Consider the following 11,337-nt stretch of genomic DNA (forward strand, 5'->3'; position numbering starts at 1 on the left):
AACCCTGTGATCTCTGTACCATACATTTTCAGCTGTTATTTAAGGTCTCCAAGGAGATCGGTGCCATAAAAACCATTTCTCAGGAATTCTGCCAGCGATAGAAGCGCACTGCTCATGCTAATATATTACAACTTGTTTATCACAGTCCAGAAGCAGCAGCAGCAGCAGTGGCGGCATTACCAAGGGAGGGGAAATGAAGCGCACACCCTCCCAATGGGCCGCCAGATTGTTGTTTCCTATGTATACATACAGAAGCAAGCTTTTCTTTTTTTTTGGTTCTCTGTCTCGTCTGTACCCTCTCCCCAGAAATAGCTCCCTAGTGCAAAGGGACTGAACAGGGCTTCTGTTGATCTTCAAATCTCCTCTCACCCTCCGTACAAAGATAACATGCAGCTGTTGGGAAAAGCCTGTGAAAATTTGGGGGGCATATTATGAGTTTGGGAGTTATGTAGATCCAGACGCAAATTCCACAAAGGATCCATGTGGCTTCTGCTGGGCCGCCTAACTTCTTTGAGTCTAAGTTTCCTCATCTGTGTTTTTGCTTTTTTTTTTTTTTTTTTTTAAGTAACAATTCGTCTTGTGAGGGTTCAATGAAGTAACAGATGTAAACCACTTAGTACTGTGTCTGGTGTAAAGCAGGGACTCAAAATGTGTTAGTTTATTCCACTTAATTATTCAATGAAATGAACAAAATACGAAAACATTGATTTTATAAAAGACCTAACTATATTTGGAACAGAATCTTACTCCATTGATTCTGGCCATTTATCTATTAGATCTTTTTATTGGGTGGAGGGAGGGTACTGAGGATTGAACCCAAGGGCACTTGACCAATGAGCCACAAACCCAGCCCCCCTCCCCTCATTTTGTATTTTATTTAGATTCAGGGTCTCACTGAGTTGCTCAGCACCTTGCTTTTGCTGAGGCTGGCTTTGAACTCACGATCCTCCTACCTTAGCCTCCTACCTTAGCCATGTGCCACCATGCCTGGAAAGCTCTTAGATCTTTAATGCAATTTCTGGGGTGCTGGAAAAAACCACTGTTTTAGTTTGTGAGGGATGCCATCACAAAATACCATGTACTGGGTGGCTTACATAAGCTTATTTTCTCATAGTTATAGAGGCTGCAAGTCCAAGATCAAGGTATTGTCAGGGTTGCTTTCCTCTCAGGCCTTTCTCTTTGGCTGCAGGGCCATTTTCTCCATGTGCCCTCCTATGGTCTTCTTTCTCTGGGTGTCAATGTCCTCATCACCTCTACAGTTTTGATCTTAAATGTTCCCCAAGGTCCTGAGTGTGAAACGCTGGATTGTCATTCTGGAGCCTTTGTTTGTTTTGCTTTTTTGGTGCTGGGGATCGAACCCAGGGCCTTGTGCATGCAAGGCAAACACTCTACCAACTGAGCTATGTCCCCAGCCCCCATTCTGGAGCTTTTGGAAAGTGGTGGAAACCTATAAGAGGTAGAGCCTAATGGAAGGTTTAGGTCATTAGAGATGTGCCCTGGAATGGGGAGAGCAGGCTCCTGCCCCTTCATCCTTTTTCACTTCATGGTGGGCAGCTCTGCTCTGCCATGCACCCCCTGCCCTGAAGTGCTGCCTCACTACAGACCCGACAGCAACGGGACCAGTCCATCATGGATCACAACCTCCAAAACTGTGAACTTAAAATAAACTTTTTGTTTTTATAAGCTGTTTATCTCATGTATTTTGTCATGGTGATGGAAAGCTTACTGATACATCATCTTCTGACACCAATTGTATTGAATTAGGACCCATCTCAACAACCTCATTTTAACTTCACTGCCTCCTTAAAAACCCTATCTCTAAATATAGTTGTATTCTAAGGTATTGGGCTTAGGATTTCAACAAATGAATTTTGGGGACACACAATTCAGCCCAGAATACCCTCATCCCCTGCCATCCCTGTTTTTGCAATGGAAAGGCCTGATTCCATTCAAGGAGCCATTATGTGCTCATTATCATCTTACAAGCAAATTTGGAAAGCTCATCCTTTATATTGTTTGATACAGGAAACAAATTCTAGCAGACATAAGAATTACAATAAATATTATTATCTGATGATGTCCTCTGCCTAATTGGTTATCCAGTGAAGAACTTAAGGAAAAGCACCAAGCCTTTCCAGTAATGGATTCGTAATCTGATGGCTGCGAAATCCTTCAGGTTGCCGAAAAGTCATTTCCCAGCCTAATAGAGCTAGTAGTTATCTAGCACACTGTCATGGTTGGTTTGGTCCGTGATGGATAATGGCTGGATCGCAGAGTTGGACAGCTGTGCTGTGGAAAGGCTCTGCACATCAGGATAGGGACTCGCTTCTCAGCTCTAGGGACTCAGTCTTGACAGCCCAGAGGGACTTCTTGTCCCCGTGTGACCAGTGTAGCAAGCCAAGGCAGGGGGAGCCCAGCAGCTGAGCCACAGGGTCTAGTTCTGAAGAGGTGCATTCATTTTCTGATTGCTGCTGTAACAAAATACCACGTGCTTCATGGCTGAAAACGATGCAAATTTTTTATAGTTCTAGAGACCTGAAGTGTCACTTGAGTCCTGTGGGGTTGAAGACAAGCTCTCAGCAGGTCCAGGGGAAGTCTGTTTTCTTGCATTTTCCAGTGTCTATAGGCCTCTTGCATTCCTTGGCTAGTGACCCTTCTTCATCTTCAAAGCCTATGACACAGCATCTGCCAATCTCTCTTTAATTCTGTGATCTTGGCTTCCATCATCCCAGCTCCTCTCTCACTCTGACTCTCCTGATCCCAATGTTGACTTCAAAGGATCCCTATATTGACATTGAGCCTGTCTGGGTAATCTGGAACAATCTTATATCCAAATTATTTACTTAATAACATCTTCAAAGCCATTTTTTTGTCTAAGATGACATATCCATAGGTTCTGAGGATAAGGATGTGGTCATTTCTGGAGGGGCCATCATTCTGTGTTTTCCTCAGAGGAGAGACCTGGCTGGTGGTCTCTAGGAAATGTCAGCAGCTCCAAAATTTAAGCCAAAGGTAAGCATGTGTGTGAGTAGGTTGGTGCAGGTGGTACAAAGGTGGGATTCAAGAGGCCCATGAACTCTCTCACATTCATTCACTCTGTCCTATGAAAGTGTCCCTCTCCTAAGATACACAAAGGTGGCTCTTCTTCTACCAGATCATAACCTGACCTTCAGGCATGGTAGAGGAGAAAAAGCTACTGAGCCCCACAGATTTCAGAGCTCCCTGGGAGGTCATGAGCTGTTGGTTCTGCTTATCCAGAGGGCCACCTCCTCCTCCTCCTCTTCCTTTTCCTTTTGCTTCTGGTAACATTTATTTAGTACTTATCATGAGGAGATAGAGGGCTTCATGCTTTATCTGCTATTTATCTTATAATCTTTGTTGCATTTGTGAGCGGGAGACCTTTGGCTATGACAAAGAAACCACAAAATTCAGTGGTTGAACCTATAGGGGGTCAATTTTTTTTTTTGTTGTTGTTGTTCATATGACCTTTTAATATAGAGCTCTAGTCTCAGGACAGCTTTCTTCAATAGGCTCTGTCCATGGTGCTGGTCCACCAGCCCTTGGGTTTTCAGAGACCTTTGGAATCCTCTGCATGCAGCAAGCTGGTTGAGAAAAAGTAAGTTGAGAAGATTCATCTGCTCCTTTGAAATTCCAACTGGAAGGCAGATAGGTCATTTCTGCTCATGTTCTATCAAAACATGGCCATACCTGGCCACTAGAGAGCTGGAGAAAGCAGGGCCTGGATGGGCTGTTTCCTTCTTGGTGGAACTTAAAACTATGCAAGTTTAGGGGGCAGTGTGAGATTTTGGTAGACAGCTGCCATCTCGTCCATTCTATGAATAAATTCACCTGGTAAAATGATATCATTTATTTATTGATGAGTAAATAAAAATCCAGAATAGTTAAATATATGACTTGGCTAATTGGTGGTATAAACAGAGTACTGCACATGCTTGTCTGCAATCTTTGACTGCGAATTCTGTCTTTGTAAACAATGCTCCATTTCAGCACTCCTCCAGATACAATGCCTTTCAACCTTCTTTGCACCCAAGAGTCCTCAGCATTCCCTCTCCCCTCCCCAAATCAAAGGTTATCAAATTTGCTCACCCTACTCTGGGAGGCAGCCCAGCTGCAGCATCCTTGCTGTTCTTCTCTCCTGTTTTCTTTCTGCCCTTCTCTTGTAAAATTTCCAGATTCCCCTGTGCTTTTTCCAAGCTTCATGATCCTAGTATCTTCTAATCTCCCATCTCTCTGTGTCACAGAGCATGGAGCCCTGACGATCTGCTTTCTCAAGCTTGTTCCAAAGATGCTCTAGCCCCAGATATCAGGTATCCCCCATCCATTCCTTTATCCACTTTCTGGCATTATTCTGTGCCCATTCTGTGCCAGGAACTGTGCAATCTGCTCGGTAGAAATAGAACTCAAAACTTAGCTTTAATGTATTCAAATTCCCATTTCAGGACCCAACAGTGCTGGTTTATCTTCTTCCGTTCCACTGTTAGATGTTCTAGTTCATGCCTTATTCCTCTTGAAATACTCATTCATTTCTAGCAATATTTGTCTTTAGTTTGTTTGCTTCCATACTTTGTTATCCAGTTAGTCTCTATGAAGTAGAGACCTCATTACTTCAGTTTCCAGCTCTAAACCTTCTGTGGCTCTTCATCGACTACAGATGAGGTCTGAACTCTGGAGGATAACAGACAAACCCTCCTGCCATCTGACGTCTCTTGGTCTTTCCAGTTTTATAACCATTTCTCCCTTTCATGCTTCTTACCCTTACTGAACTGCTTATACTCCATCTTACCTGCTCAACTGAACATAAATCCCATGCACATCTTGCTCTTTCTCATCTTTTAAGACTTTGAACAGCATAGTTTCTAGTATGAGTGAGTCCATTTCTACTCCACAAATACATGCTAATGAGAAGCTATGCCCAAGTCTGAAATAACCTTCTCCTCTTTAGCACGTCTAAATGCTGAACATAATGCTTTGTACCTATTTCGTGGTGATACATTTATTGTACACATTATTATATTTGCTTAATGTATGTACCTTATTGCTCCTATTAGATGGTGCTCAGGGCTATACATGATTTACCTTATGCACTGCACACCAAACCATCCTTTACCTGCTCAACAGCTGAGCACAATGTTCTGTACGTAGTCCAAAAAAGTGTGTGTGTGTGTGTGTGTGTGTGTGTATGTTAGCATTTTTTCCCTTGCTGTGACAAATTCATGAGAAAAACAATTTAAAAGAAGAAAGATTTATTTTGGCTCATGATTTCAGAGATTTTAGTCCATGGACCATCCATTCCATTGCCTTGGGCCTAAGGTGAAGCAGAGCATTGTGGAGGAAGAGTGTGGAAGAGGAAAACTGCTCAGCTCATGGTATCTGGAAGCAGGGAGTCGGGGAAAGGACTGGAGACAAGATACACTCTTTCAGGGCGTGCACCCAGTGTTTCCTCCATCGAGGCCCTACTAACTACAGTTTCTCTCTGCTTCTAAGAAAGCTACCCTCAAAGACTCATGTACTGCAGGCTTGGTCCCCAATACAGCAGTGTTCAGAGGTGGGGCTCTCGCATTGGATCATGAGGCTCTGACCTATTGGTGGATGAATCCACTGATAGCTGAATGGACTCCTAGAAGCGGGTGGAAATTGTGGGCTGAGGAGGAATGGTTGGAGGAAGTAGGTCACGGGAGTGGGGTGTCCTTGGGGACTGTGTTTTTGTCCCCAACCCTTTTTTCTTTTTCGGTTTCCTGGGTGCCGTGAGATGAGCCATTTTCCTCTGACATGCCTTTCCTCCTGGACAGTCTGCCTCACCTTAGGCCAAAGGCTCACCGTGGAATGAAATCTCTGATTCCATGAACCAAAATCAACTTTTCCTCCTTTCATTTAAGTTGATGTCAGATATTTTGGTCGTAGTGATGAACATGTACGTCATGCTAGACGCTAATGGCTGACAACTACAGAGCCATTTCTAAAGGGGAATTTTAATAAGGAATCCAAGGAAATGAGTTTCGACTTGAAGAATTCAGGGTTCAAAGAGCAAGTGAGAAAGGCATTTGGTGTCAGGGTTCCTCTGATCACCCCGTATAGGCAATAGGACCTTCAGTACAGGGACGGCCTGTTTGGCTGCTCTAAAAGCAACCATGCCTCTTGGAATTGGAGTGTAGAGTGAGCTGCTGGTGGAGGCTGGGGTACTGGAGTGGGAATGACTGAGTCACCCATTCAACACAGGGTTGGGGAGGATGTTAGTTGAGTGAATAAATGAAGGCCTCAGATCTGGGGAGTAACTAAAAACTCTAGTGCAGGGCTCTTTGTGAGAGTCGGCTCTCTGGGTGCTTCTTTGTGAAAAGGGGAGGGAAGGTCCTCGGATGAAGCCTCACTCTTTCATTTAGAGAGCAGACAGCTCTCTAACGGTGCCCTCTGATCCCCACAAGTGTTTCTGTCCTCTTCATTTGGTGCCAGTCCTGGGGAGCTCAGACACAGGCTGGGGTTGTGTCTTTATTAGAGACATTAGCCACCAAGGGAGCCTGCACAGGGCTTCCCATGGTTTGCTGCTGAGCAGAAGGCCAGAAGCATCACCAGGCTCCGCATGATTTAATTAGAGACAAGATTTCGAGCTTTGTTTGTGTTCCCAGGATTTGGCATGATGGTACAGCTGGGACTCCAGTATCTTGGCTTCCTCTGTCGAGGTAATTGGTACAGCAGGGAGGGCTTTATTAGACCAATGGTAAGTATTCTCCACCAAAGGTTTCCAACACCCTCAATGCATTTCACTGATGTTAAATAAGTCTCTGAATACAATCCAGCCAAGGAAAGCACAGGTCTCGGAAACTCTTGCTCCCATTCTTCAGAAAGACTTGGCATAGACAGGCTTTGAAATGGGACATCTAACTCTTACAGACAGAAAGCTAACTCTTTTTTTAATTTTTTATCAGTCTTCTCTCTAGCTTATCTTCTTTGGTACATTTCAGAATGTTGTCAGTCCAAACAAGAAGCATAAGACTCCATCATATCACCAAGGCCTTTACCATTGTGTTTTTCTTTGTTTTCTGATAGAACTCATTCTCCCTGCTGCTCAGCCTCCCATATCCAGACAATACAGTGTTATTCCAAGTGGAGAAGACATCCTTGGTGTCATTGGCCCTTTCTGTATACCCACGGCAGACAGTACTAATTGACCCCAGAACACTTTCTCTATGAGCTGACTCTTATAGGCAAAGTTCTACTCACGAGAGATCCAGGCAGTCACCAATGATTAGTGAGTGTAAACTTGTGAGATAAAACCTATTTTTCTAATTAGGCTGTTTCTATTGACTCCTAGAAATAAAAAAGTGGAGATTTAGCTCCCTTACAAAATCCCTTCTCTTCTTTTTCTTTTCTCAACTTTTTTTTTTTATACTGATCATCTTTGGAATTTTACAGAGTCAAATTCATCATTTTCCTTTGTCAAGTCTTAGCAGTATTTCTTGATTCCCTGCCTTGTAAGGAAAGAGCGTTAGTTTTCTTCGTCTCTCTTCTCACATTTTAAAATCCTTATTCTACAGCTTTCCTCCTGCCATGATGTTAACATTGACCTCCTTTTCTTCATAGAGTGAGTCCTGATCCCTCTTGATGAGACAATTACCCATGCCCATCTATTATATTTATCCTGCTTTGGTTTCCTTTATGCCATTTTTCACTACTTGAAATATTACATATTTACTCATTATTTCTCCTCAACTAGAATTTAAACTTCATGAAAGGAGGAAATTTGTGTGTTTGGTTTAGTGTGATATCCCCAGTATTCTAGCAGGCACAGAAGTGAAGTGTTTAATAAAATACCTGCTTAGGTAATAAATGAATTGCAGCAGGGCTCCAGATCCCAGCTAACTTTTATTGGCAGAACTAGCCCTTGGGTGCGTGAGGGAGTACCTGCCCTTGTGATACAAAAGGATCATCTCACCTCTGCCTCATCAGGGTATTGAGAACTTCCATTGAAGGCCTTCTCTAAAGTAAGATCTTATTAAAAGAAATTTGCTTACATGGTTACCTAGCTTAACCTTATGAAGCATATTAACCTACTCTGGAATAGAACCCAACAGGCAAATTTTGATGAGAAAAGAAAGTTCAAATAAGAGAGAGGCTTAGAACATGAGGTTGCTTAGGGAGGTCAAAGTTTGGGAGATGTGGGAGATGCAGTTCAGGAAAGATAGAAAAGGAACACTCCACTACCTAAATTATTTTCTGTCAGACTGAATCATGACTACGTGTGGAGCAGGAGGATGCCAAGGAGACCTGGCCTTTGACAGAGACAGATCTGGGTTCCAGGCCTTCTCTTGGCTCATGATATTGGATGAGTTACTCAACCTCTCTGAACATTAATTGGTGTTATTCATAAAACAGAACCCATGTCAGATAACATCCGTATATGCCTGGATATGTTGGGGGAAGACAAGGAAACACTTGAGGTCACTTCAGGGTTACCTCAGAAGCTCAATAGCATTAAGGAGCAAGGGAAGAGCCCAGTCTGTCTTTGTCCTCTTAAGATAGCCATGGTGGGATATCTTCATAGGACAGGGGTGGAGAGTGGGAAAGGGTCTTCTCTTCATATTCTTCTTTCTTTAATCAGGCAAGAAGATTCCAGAAATCTCCATCTGGCAAACTTTAGGCATGCTTAGCTACAAAGGATCATGGGAAATAGGCGTATACTGTTTCAAGCCTCCATCCTGGAAGGGAGCACCACAGAGTCACAGGGAATCACAACTAAACCATGCTCGTCTCAGAGACCAACTGGAAAAAGGACTCTGTCATCAGAGTGGATATTTTCATTCTTCGGCAGTATATAGGGCTGACCAGGCTATAGTGGATATACCATTAAAAGCAAAACAACAAAACAGCTTTTTGCAATTCTGAAGAGTGACTTCTTAATCCAGGTTATCATTTCCTAGTATGAACTAGACACATTACAAATGTAAACTACTTTATATTTTTCCAACCTTTCATAAAGTAGCTAGTATTTTTCTCCAGGGATCTAGAAATGCATAGGAAGTTGTCCAAAGCCTCCTAGCTAATAAGCAGTCCAACTAGGAACCGAAGCTAGATTTTTCCAATTCCTGTTCTTAGGCTCTTCCCCAGTTGGCCACCTGGCCCAGCCAGGAAAGATTGTCTTCTCAGAGGCAGTAAAATGGTGTAATTACTGCTTCTGAGGTCTTATCCAACACAGTTGTGTACGAAGTGAGCTTTATTTGATGGCTTTAAAGATCCTTTCGTTACTTTTTTTCTCCCTATTGACGTAACACTATTTTTATAATGAAAAAAAAAGAGTGTGTTTAGGTGTGATCCAGTGATTCTGAATACTACTTTCCCCCCCCCTTCCATGATTAATTTTTCACTCTGACTGCTCCACTCTTGTTTGCGGCTCCTGTGGTTGGATAAAGCCAGGGCAATTTTTGGAATGTCAATCATTTTGAAGGGCGACTTTCTTGCATGACTTGGTAAGATCTGAAAGGAGGATAACCACAATAGAGAGGCTATGGTGAGGCATCCCCAGGCAGCTGGCAGTCTTGAGCATCCAAATGTAATTGCTCTATTTTATTCGCCACAGCCTGCCTGCTGTGTTCATCAGACTGCCCAGTGGAACAGAAGGTAATCAGGGCTGAGATGGCCTCAGAAAGTCAGGCACTCACAACCAAAGTTAAAAATATGTAAAAAATTACTCGGATGTGATTTGCTCTCATAGAACTCAATTTCTGGATAAGAACAAGAGGAAACAGTGCAAAACTGGGGCACTAAAATTCATTTTGACCAAGGAAAATGCAGGGCGAGCTGTGAACATTTAATAACTTTAGTATCTGACTGCCCATAGTAAGTGCTTGCTTAATGCATAGACAAGACGGGGAGATTTATAGAGCAGTCGACTGAAGGCATTTCCATTTTATTTAAGGAACTCTTTGATCTGTTTTGAAATTTAGGATTCTGCTTTTGACTTTGCTAGATAAAGTTGGAGTAGAAATGAATTATTCATATGAAATATTGCCTCAATAACACTGCATCAAATAAACATAATGAAAAGCTGCCCATGTTATATAAGGGAAGCTAAGTCACAACTCTTTTGAATTGCAAAGTTAAGCACTTGGGGGCTAGACTCTTCTCCACCATTCCTCTATGGAAGAATCCGCTTAGGAGGATGTAACACTCAGATCCTTTTTATTTCTGTCCAGACATGCATTTGTGGTTTATGAGTTTAAACTACTGTTGTAACCATGGTGTTATTAAATCTCACAGTCCTCATCCTGATTCCATCCAAGTCATTGGAGCCCAGAGAACATTTTCCACGACATTGTACCCAGTATCACTCCAACATTTTAAGTTCACCATAGGAATATGGTAACCAATATTCTCCCCCTACCCACCAATGAATTGTGCACAGTATGATATTTTCAGCAACCATTAAAGCTTACCCACATCCATGTCCATAGCCAGGGAGGGAAAACTTAAATAGCACCCTCACTTATCAACAGTGTGTATGTGTGTGTGTGTGTGTGTGTGTGTGTGTGTGTGTTTAACAATGCTTTGACTAATAGATTAAAAGAGAAAGAAGAGTAAACTAAACCTAAATAAATAGTGTGTGCCGGGGGAATTGAGTGCTGCTGAAATTCAATAGATAACACTTGAATTCTTGCTGACAATTCAACTTTAAAGAACTCTTGTTCAATAAAGGTACAGGAAGTAGCTGAGTCAGCCCAAAGGAAAATGATGAGGAAGGCAGGGTTTGTCTTCGGTGTTGCCCTTGTCCCTGTCTTCTGTCCTTTGGACCCTTGCGGTCCTACAGGAGCAGGCCTGTCCCCATAAAGTGGGTGTTCTGAGATTCCTAGTCCCTGACTCAGGTTCACCTGGGAGCTTTGTAAAACGGGATTCCAGGGACACACTCTAGACTTGAACTGGAGTCTCTGTGAGTTGAGGAGCTTCTTCTGCTGTCTAAGGAACTGACACTGAGCTGGCTAGGGGACCCACTATGAGGTGGGGGTCAAGAGCATGAGCTCTGCCGTTGTCTACAAGGCAACCTCGGGAGAGTCATGGCTGTAGGCTGAATGTTCCAGTCTCCCCGGCTTCACCTGCTGATGCTGTGATGCCCTATGGGATGATATTAGGAGGCGAGGCCTTTGGAGACACTTAGGTGTAGATTGGGTCCTAAGGATGGGGCCTTCCTGATGGGATAAATGCCTTCACAAGGAAAGGAAGACAAAGGAGAACGCTCCTTCTCCCCAGGATCAGGCACTGAGGAAAGGCTACACAACTAGACCTTGAGAGAGTGGCTGTGTCCCAGCTGGGAAGTGGGCTCTCACCAGACCC

The 11,337-nt window shown here is 43.2% G+C and overlaps 1 non-coding gene across 1 annotated transcript; it reads right to left on the reverse strand.

The window, feature by feature from the left end:
• Positions 1-1,332: 1,332 nt before the first annotated feature.
• Positions 1,333-1,413, reverse strand: Trnaa-ugc (transfer RNA alanine (anticodon UGC)). The gene has a single exon. It is a non-coding gene; the product is annotated as a tRNA-Ala (tRNA).
• Positions 1,414-11,337: the final 9,924 nt, after the last annotated feature.

This window comes from Ictidomys tridecemlineatus, chromosome 6 (genome assembly GCF_052094955.1).
Source record: "Ictidomys tridecemlineatus isolate mIctTri1 chromosome 6, mIctTri1.hap1, whole genome shotgun sequence".
NCBI lineage: Eukaryota > Metazoa > Chordata > Mammalia > Rodentia > Sciuridae > Ictidomys > Ictidomys tridecemlineatus.